Here is a 10,334-nt window from a genome sequence, read left to right as displayed (position 1 = left end):
AACCCTCAGTTTGTTTTGTGAGATTAAGAGTCACTTATGGTTTGTCTCCCTCCCAATCCCATCTTGTTTCATTTATTCTTCTCCTACACCCTTAACCCCCCATGTTGCATCTCCTCTCCCTCATATCAGGGAGATCATATGATAGTTGTCTTTCTCCGATTGACTTATTTCGCTAAGCATGATACCCTCTAGTTCCATCCACGTCGTCGCAAATGGCAAGATTTCATTTCTTTTGATGGCTGCATAGTATTCCATTGTGTATATATACCACATCTTCTTTATCCATTCGTCTGTTGATGGACATCTAGGTTCTTTCCATAGTTTGGCTATTGTAGACATTGCTGCTATAAACATTCGGGTGCACGTGCCCCTTCGGATCACTACGTTTGTATCTTTAGGGTAAATACCCAGCAGTGCAATTGCTGGGTCATAGGGTAGTTCTATTTTCAACATTTTGAGGAACCTCCATGCTGTTTTCCAGAGTGGTTGCACCAGCTTGCATTCCCACCAACAGTGTAGGAGGGTTCCCCTTTCTCCGCATCCTTGCCAGCATCTGTCATTTCCTGACTTGTTAATTTTAGCCATTCTGACTGGTGTGAGGTGGTATCTCATTGTGGTTTTGATTTGTATTTCCCTGATGCCGAGTGATATGGAGCACTTTTTCATGTGTCTGTTGGCCATCTGGATGTCTTCTTTGCAGAAATGTCTGTTCATGTCCTCTGCCCATTTCTTGATTGGATTATTTGTTCTTTGGGTGTTGAGTTTGCTAAGTTCTTTATAGATTTTGGACACTAGCCCTTTATCTGATATGTCATTTGCAAATATCTTCTCCCATTCTGTCAGTTGTCTTTTGGTTTTGTTAACTGTTTCCTTTGCTGTGCAAAAGCTTTTGATCTTGATAAAATCCCAATAGTTCATTTTTTCCCTTGCTTCCCTTGCCTTTGGCGATGTTCCTAGGAAGATGTTGCTGCGGCTGAGGTCGAAGAGGTTGCTGCCTGTGTTCTCCTCAAGGATTTTGATGGATTCCTTTCTCACATTGAGATCCTTCATCCATTTTGAGTCTATTTTCGTGTGTGGTGTAAGGAAATGATCCAATTTCATTTTTCTGCATGTGGCTGTCCAATTTTCCCAACACCATTTGTTGAAGAGGCTGTCTTTTTTCCATTGGATATTCTTTCCTGCTTTGTCGAAGATTAGTTGACCATAGAGTTGAGGGTCTATTTCTGGGCTCTCTATTCTGTTCCATTGATCTATGTGTCTGTTTTTGTGCCAGTACCATGCTGTCTTGATGATGACAGCTTTGTAATAGAGCTTGAAGTCTGGAATTGTGATGCCACCAACTTTGGCTTTCTTTTTCAATATTGCTTTGGCTATTCGAGGTCTTTTCTGGTTCCATATAAATTTTAGGATTATTTGTTCCATTTCTTTGAAAAAAATGGATGGTACTTTGATAGGAATTGCATTAAATGTGTAGATTGCTTTAGGTAGCATAGACATTTTCACAATATTTATTCTTCCAATCCAGGAGCATGGAACATTTTTCCATTTCTTTGTGTCTTCCTCAATTTCTTTCATGAGTACTTTATAGTTTTCTGTGTATAGATTCTTAGTCTCTTTGGTTAGATTTATTCCTAGGTATCTTATAGTTTTGGGTGCAATTGTAAATGGGATGGACTCCTTAATTTCTCTTTCTTCTGTCTTGTTGTTGGTGTAGAGAAATGCAACTGATTTCTGGGCATTGATTTTATATCCTGACACTTTACTGAATTCCTGTACAAGTTCTAGCAGTTTTGGAGTGGAGTCTTTTGGGTTTTCCACATATAGTATCATATCATCTGCGAAGAGTGATAGTTTGACTTCTTCTTTGCCGATTTGGATGCCTTTAATTTCCTTTTGTTGTCTGATTGCTGAAGCTAGGACTTCTAGTACTATGTTGAATAGCAGTGGTGATAACGGACATCCCTGCCGTGTTCCCGACCTTAGCGGAAAAGCTTTCAGTTTTTCTCCATTGAGAATGATATTTGCGGTGGGTTTTTCATAGATGGCTTTGATAATATTGAGGTATGTGCCCTCTATCCCGACACTTTGAAGAGTTTTGATCAGGAAGGGATGCTGTACTTTGTCAAATGCTTTTTCAGCATCTATGGAGAGTATCATATGGTTCTTGTTCTTTCTTTTATTAATGTGTTGTATCACATTGATTGATTTGCGGATGTTGAACCAACCTTTTAGCCCTGGAATAAATCCCACTTGGTCGTGGTGAATAATCCTTTTAATGTACTGTTGAATCCTATTGGCTAGTATTTTGGCGAGAATTTTTGCATCTGTGTTCATCAAGGATATTGGTCTGTAGTTCTCTTTTTTGATGGGATCCTTGTCTGGTTTTGGGATCAAGGTGATGCTGGCCTCATAAAATGAGTTTGGAAGTTTTCCTTCCATTTCTATTTTTTGGAACAGTTTCAGGAGAATAGGAATTAGTTCTTCTTTAAATGTTTGGTAGAATTCCCCCAGGAAGCCGTCTGGCCCTGGGCTTTTGTTTGTTTGGAGATTTTTGATGACTGTTTCAATCTCCTTACTGGTTATGGGTCTGTTCAGGCTTTCTATTTCTTCCTGGTTCAGTTGTGGTAGTTTATATGTCTCTAGGAATGCATCCATTTCTTCCAGATTGTCAAATTTGTTGGCGTAGAGTTGCTCATAGTATGTTCTTATAATTGTCTGTATTTCTTTGGTGTTCGTTGTGATCTCTCCTCTTTCATTCATGATTTTATTTATTTGGGTCCTTTCTCTTTTCTTTTTGATAAGTCTGGCCAGGGGTTTATCGATCTTATTAATTCTTTCAAAGAACCAGCTCCTAGTTTCATTGATTTGTTCTATTGTTTTTTTGGTTTCTATTTCATTGATTTCTGCTCTGATCTTTATGATTTCTCTTCTCCTGCTGGGTTTAGGCTTTCTTTGTTGTTCTTTCTCCAGCTCCTTTAGGTGTAGGGTTAGGTTGTGTACCTGAGACCTTTCTTGTTTCTTGAGAAAGGCTTGTACCGCTATATATTTTCCTCTCAGGACTGCCTTTGTTGTGTCCCACAGATTTTGAACCGTTGTGTTTTCATTATCATTTGTTTCCATGAATTTTTTCAACTCTTCTTTAATTTCCTGGTTGACCCATTCATTCTTTAGAAGGATGCTGTTTAGTCTCCATGTATTTGGGTTCTTTCCAAATTTCCTCTTGTGATTGAGTTCTAGCTTCAGAGCATTGTGGTCTGAAAATATGCAGGGAATGATCCCAATCTTTTGATAACGGTTGAGACCTGATTTAGGACCGAGAATATGATCTATTCTGGAGAATGTTCCATGTGCACTAGAGAAGAATGTGTATTCTGTTGCTTTGGGATGAAATGTTCTGAATAGATCTGTGATGTCCATCTGGTCCAGTGTGTCATTTAAGGCCTTGATTTCCTTGTTGATCTTTTGCTTGGATGATCTGTCCATTTCAGTGAGGGGAGTGTTAAAGTCCCCTACGATTATTGTATTATTATCGATGTGTTTCTTTGATTTTGTTATTAATTGGTTTATATAGTTGGCTGCTCCCACGTTAGGGGCATAGATATTTAAAATTGTTAGATCTTCTTGTTGGACAGTTCCTTTGAGTATGATATAGTGTCCTTCCTCATCTCTTATTATAGTCTTTGGCTTAAAATCTAATTGATCTGATATAAGGATTGCCACTCCTGCTTTCTTCTGATGTCCATTAGCATGGTAAATTCTTTTCCACCCCCTCACTTTAAATCTGGAGGTGTCTTCGGGTTTAAGATGAGTTTCTTGTAGGCAACATATAGATGGGTTTTGTTTTTTTATCCATTCTGATACCCTGTGTCTTTTGATTGGGGCATTTAGCCCATTCACATTCAGGGTAAGTATTGAGAGATATGAATTTAGTGCCATTGTATTGCCTGTAAGGTAACTGTTATTGTATATTGTCTCTGTTCCTTTCTGATCTACTACTTTCAGGGTCTCTCTTTGCTTAGAGGACCCCTTTCAATATTTCCTGTAGAGCTGGTTTGGTATTTGCAAATTCTTTCAGTTTTTGTTTGTCCTGGAAGCTTTTAATCTCTCCTTCTATTTTCAATGATAGCCTAGCTGGATATAGTATTCTTGGCTGCATGTTTTTCTCGTTTAGTACTCTGAAAATATCATGCCAGCTCTTTCTGGCCTGCCAGGTCTCTGTGGATAAGTCTGCTGCCAATCTAATATTTTTACCATTGTATGTTACAGACTTCTTTTCCCGGGCTGCTTTCAGGATCTTCTCTTTGTCACTAAGACTTGTAAATTTTACTATTAGGTGACGGGGTGTGGACCTATTCTTATTGATCTTGAGGGGGGTTCTCTGAATCTCCTGGATTTTGATGCTTGTTCCCTTTGCCATATTGGGGAAATTCTCTCCAATAATTCTCTCCAATATACCTTCTGCTCCCCTCTCTGTTTCCTCTTCTTCTGGAATCCCAATGATTCTAATGTTGTTTCGTCTTATGGTGTCACTTATCTCTCGAATTCTCCCCTCATGGTCCAGTAGCTGTTTGTCCCTCTTTTGCTCAGCTTCTTTATTCTCTGTCATTTGGTCTTCTATATCACTAATTCTTTCTTCTGCCTCATTTATCCTAGCAGTGAGAGCCTCCATTTTTGATTGCACCTCATTAATAGCTTTTTTTATTTCAACTTGGTTAGATTTTAGTTCTTTTATTTCTCCAGAAAGGGCTTTTATATCTCCCGAGAGGGTTTCTCTAATATCTTCCATGCCTTTTTCAAGCCCGGCTAGAACCTTGAGAATCGTCATTCTGAACTCTAGATCTGACATATTACCAACGTCTGTATTGATTAGGTCCCTAGCCTTTGGTACTGCCTCTTGTTCTTTTTTTTGTGGTGAATTTTTCCGCCTTGTCATTTTGTCCAGATAAGAGTATATGAAGGAGCAAGTGAAATACTAAAAGGGTGGCAACAACCCCAGGAAAATATGCTTTAGCCAAATCAGAAGAGATCCCAAATCATGAGGGCGGAGAAAGGGGATAAAAAGAGGTTCAGAAAGAAAAAAAAAATTAAAAAAAGAAAACCAATAAAGAAAAAATATAAAAAGGAAAAATATATATATATATATTAGATAAACTAGTTAAAAAACGTTAAAAAAGAAAAGGGTAAAAGTTAAAAAAATTTAGCAGAAGAAGAAAAATAAATTGAAAAAGAAAAAAAATTAAATTAACTGCAAGGCTAAAGAATCATGGGGAGAAAGCCATGAGTTCCGTCCTTTGCTTTCTCCTCCTTTGGAATTCCGCTGCTCTCCTTGGTATTGAAACTGTCCTCCTTGGTAGGTGAACTTGATCCTGGCTGGGCTTCTTGTTGATCTTCTCGGGGAGGGGCCTTTTGTAGTGATTCTCAAGTGTCTTTGCCCCGGGCAGAGTTGCACCGCCCTTACCAGGGGCTGGTCTGAGTAATCCGCTCGGGTTTGCTTTCGGGAGCTTTTGTTCCCTGAGCGCTTTCCGTAGAGTTCCGGAGGGCGGGAATGAAGATGGCGGCCTCCTAGTCTCCGGCCCGGAGGAGCCGAGAGCCCGGGGCCCCACTCCTCAGTGCGCCCTCGGAGAACAGCGCCGATTTACTCCCGTCACCCTGCCTCCGGCCGCGCTCCGAGCTGACCGAGCCTGCGACCGGTTCAAGGTAACCCCGAGCTGAGAGTCACTCCTCGGCTCTGTCTCTGTAGCCGGCTTCCCTGTTCTAATACTTGTAAGCTCTGTGACACTCAGACACCCCCGATCCTTCTGTGACCCTGCGGGACCTGAGGCCACGTTGACCCTGCGTGGGCTTCACCCCGGTTAAGCCTCTGGAGCGATGTCCCTCAGCGGAACAGACTTTTAAAAGTCCCGATTTTGTGCTCCGTTGCTCCGCCGCTTGCCGGGAGCCGGCCCCTCCCCCCGCGGTCTATCTTCCCGTCACTTTGGATTCACTTCTCCGCCCGTCCTACCTTTCAGAAAGTGGTTGATTTTCTGTTTCTAGAGTTGCAGTTCTTCTTCTCTTCGATCTCCCGTTGGATTTGTAGGTGTTTGCAATCTTTAGATAAGCTATCTAGCTGATCTCCCGCTACCTGAAGTAGTCTCAGCCTGCTACTTCTCCGCCATCTTGACTCCTCCCCCAGATGTTATTTCTAAACTTAAGTTGGACTTACTAAAAAGAGCCATCTCATAACTTTATTATTCACATGAATTCTTTTTTCTGTACTTCTATTGATTACATTTGACTAGTGCTATCCTTTATTTCACCAAGGGGCTCCTGTATGCTTGAGGGGAAAGTTTTTCATGCTGGCTTTTCCGTTTTTCTTTTTCTCCTTCACCATGCCAGAAGTATTACAGCTGCTCTATAAGTGAAAAACTTCTGGGTGGATAGAGTTGTGTAAATAATTCAACACAATAAACCCTGATGTTTATGATCTCTTACTTTTTGTATGTGTGTGAATTATCTTTTTTTTTTTTAAGATTTTATGTATTTATTTGACAGAAAGAGAGAGCACAAACAGGGGGAGCAGCAGGCAGAGGGGGAAGCAGGCTCCCTGCTGAGCAGAGACTGATGCAGGGCTCAATCCCAGGACCCCAGGATCATGACCTGAGCTGAAGGCAGACACTTAACCGACTGAGCCACCCAGGTGCCCCTGTGAATTATCTTCCCAATTAGGCTTCTTAGGGTAATATTAACATCAGTTACCATGTTTTGAACATTTAGTGACAAAGTAGTCAAAGAAACTAGCAGCCGAAAGAATTCTCTGGAGCTACTTGAAGCAGTTGGGGCACTGTGTTGTCTGTGCCTGGGGTGCCCAATGCATATTTCATTTACAGCATGGAACACGTTTTATTGTACATTCATGTATTCATAGATCTCATTTCTACTGCACTGAGCTGGAAGACAGGAGAATGTCTCTGGCACACCAGGGCTCACAAGGCATTCACTAAGTGTTTGCCCTAATGCCCTGTGCTTCACACCACTGTTCTCGAGAAAACCATCTCTGTCTTCAGTATGGTGTTTCTCACGCTAGAGACCAAGGCAGGAGTTTCCATGCCGTGTTCTGAGGGTTTGATCACAACTTTTCAGATGCCTTCTTCCTTTTATTAAATGGAAAAAGTACCGTGAATCATCAGGAGGACTGTATTAGCCACACAGGTCCGCTAAAGCGATGGTGGTTAACTCTAAATTTGGTACTGCTCAAACATGCCCACAAAGATTTCTTCTGGCATGTTCTCAGGGGTCTGAACTCTCACCTCCGAGGATGTTGCTGTCAGGCACAGTTAAGATACCACATTCTTCTGGGAAGTACCTCCCTCTGTGCTCCTTGTCAGGCTCCCCCAACCCCCTGTGTGTTATGAGGGGATTTCCCCTTGGGCTCTGTGAACCTCTGTGTCAGAGTTAGGCCTGTTTCCACAGTGCTTTTCACACTCGGGTACAGCATTCATGAAGCTATGTGGTAACTTGGGAATGTGCACTCAGGGCTCTCTCTCTCTCCCCTACTGGAGCTAAGCATCCGCAGTCAGGGGCGCTCTCCAGCACTGAGTCTGGAGCACCCAGCTCAGTCCCAGCACTGTGCCCAGTAAGGCAGTCTGATCTGATCCGATCCAGAGTAGACTAGAGTGGACGCAGGCAAACACATTGCAAAGGTCTCCTCGTTCTCTTGAGATGAGACTCATGTGGTCGTTGATTTTTCATTTCTAAAAGTAGTTTTTCTTTTTTTCCCCAAATTGGTCTTAGAGGTAATTTTACCTTTTCTTATCTTCCGATACACTGAGCATGATGGTTTTTCCAACCCGTGTCTGATTCCTATAGACTTGGTCCTGGTTCTGGTCCCTGTCTCTAAGTAGACTTCTCAAGGGACCTGGTTTCCTCATGTGCTGGGTTATATATTACGACCTGCTGATTAATTTTTAGAGTGTTTAGAGTATTAATGTTTAGAGTATTTTAGAGTGTTAGAGAGGCCACATCCTAGGATGAATCTCTGGAGAGTTCTGTGGGAGTTTGCTAGGAGACAGGACAGGCTCAGTCTGGATCCCCTGAACCGAGCAAGCTCTCATTGTTTGAAGTTCTCTGACTCCTTGGGGTGTAAGGCTCAAAGGGTTGTGTCATGAGCATCATTTCTCAGGATGGGCCTATTTTTTTTTTTTTTTTAATTTCCTGTTTCTTTTCTTGCTTTGAAACTACTCTGGCCTTCTCTGTAGCCCTCTAAGTTTGGGGATAGGTAGTTGTGAGGCAAGGTATTTTTCTGAGACGGTGGCCCTTTTGGGATCCCCATCTCAATTTGAGGAATGTCTCCTGTCAGATCTTGGGTGAGCTTTGGGCCTTGAGTCCTGGCTCCCTCATTCCCCTTTCCTGGGGCTGCAGACGAAGCCTAAGTGGGCATGAATGGCAGTGGGCTCCCACTTCTCCAGGATACCCCCAAGCAAGACTGGGAGTTCCTTGCTCTTAAATTGTTCTGTGTTCTTAGAAACATCTTTATTATATGTTTTTTAAATTGAAATATACTTGACGTATAACATTGTACAAATTTAAGGTATATAACTGATTTGATACATTTATATATTGTAATACAATGGCTACTGTAGCAATAGTTAGCTCCTCTCCCACCTCACAGAATTATCATTTCTTTTTGGCTGTGAGAATAATTAAGATCTTGTCTCTTAGCAAGTTTGATGTTTATAATACAACATTATTGTCTAGATTCACTATATTGTGCATTAGATCTCTAGGACTTACTGGTCTACATTTCACTCCTCAGTCTTTTACAAGTACTTCCTCCATCTGCCCCCCAAAAGATGTAGGTATTTTATCCAGCCTGTCTTTTCTCTTTTCTTTTTCTTTTCTAACCTTCTTTCTAACCTCCCTCTTCTTCCCCTTTCCTTTCTCTTTCCTTTCCCCCTCCCTCCTTCTATCTTCCTTCCTTTTTCCTTCTTTCCTTCTTCCTTTCCTCCCTCTCTCCCTCCCTCCTTCCTTCTCTTCCTCCCTTCCTTCCTTTTTCGTACCCAGCAGGAAAATTCTAAATAACCTAGCCTACTCATTATTCTGGAAATAGGAGATCTAAAAATCAATTTAAAGATAGAAAATTATTTACTGAGTATAAGTCTTAAAATAATCTTAAAATAAGCCTTAAGAACTCTTTGCTTTTTAGTCTTATTATTTATTTATTTATTTTTAAAAATTTTAAGTAGGCTCCACACCCAACATGGGTCTTGAACTCACGACTCTGAGATCAAGTGTCACATGCTCTACTGATGAGCCAGCCAGGCAATGCCTCCCCCACCCGCCTCCACCTTTTAGTGTTTAAAACTTGAGGTAGATAATGTAGATCTGAAGTCAGTATACAAATAGGTCATTTAGATATTTCAGGTGAAAAGATGCCCCCAAATGACCCCCAATTATGAAAACTTCCCTAGAAATGGGTACCTTGAATGATTGGCTGAACTTAGTAAAATTTAATCCTTGAATTTACCATCAAGACACTTCCTGTTGTAAGAAGAACAAGACTAACTCAAACTAGCATAAACCCCAAAGAGTATTCATTAGCTTACATTGCAGGTCTTGGGATGAATGGCTGTAGGCACAGCTGGATCCAAGAACTCAAGTGTTATCATTAGGCTTAGTGTCTGTCTCTTGTCTGCTCTGTGTTAGCTCCACTCTCTGGCATGCTCTTCTATGATGGCAAGGTGTATTCCACAAACTCCAGACTCACAGCCTATCCTTTAAATCTGTGATCTCTAGGCTTTTTAATTATGTATCCAATGATAAAAGTCAAGCACCTGTTCTCAATGTGTGTATACCTACTTATAAATTGTATGTGATTATATACTACTGTTAGCCTATATGTTATATGAATTAGTAGAGTTCAGATTTCTTTTGTTTTTTAGATAAAGAATAAAATAGGGGCACCTGGCTGGCCCAGTAAGTAGAGCATGTGACCCTTGATCTTGGGGTAGTGAGTTCCAGCACCCTGCTGGGCACAGAGTTTACTTAGAATAAAAAATTAAACTATAAAATTAATTTCTAAAAGAAAAAAGAAGAAAACAGAAGTACTAATACTTTCTACACTGCCAGTGGATTGTTTTGCACACACAATTTGGTGATAGTTTAGTAGTCCTCTTTCCCATCAGATACAGTCACAGTCTTGAGACCACAACTCATTCGTTCTTTTGGGCCTAGCTTGAGTCACATGCCTATTCCTGAGATCAGAACACTCAAAATAGTAAAAGCAAACTTTTCTAATGTAAAGTGACACAAATACCTGACAAGGCATAAATAGATACTATTTTAACTTTTTTTTTTTT

General features: G+C 40.9%; 1 protein-coding gene across 1 annotated transcript in view; it reads left to right on the top strand.

Annotated features, from left to right (window-relative positions):
- LOC111143119 (mucolipin 2) overlaps positions 1 to 10,334 on the top strand; it is a 59,639-nt gene that overhangs the window by 11,568 nt on the left and 37,737 nt on the right. The window lies entirely within an intron of this gene.

Source organism: Enhydra lutris, unplaced genomic scaffold (assembly GCF_002288905.1).
Source record: "Enhydra lutris kenyoni isolate GAN:26980312 unplaced genomic scaffold, ASM228890v2 scaffoldscaffold9, whole genome shotgun sequence".
Lineage (NCBI taxonomy): Eukaryota > Metazoa > Chordata > Mammalia > Carnivora > Mustelidae > Enhydra > Enhydra lutris.
This window is presented reverse-complemented; position numbering and strand designations above follow the sequence as displayed.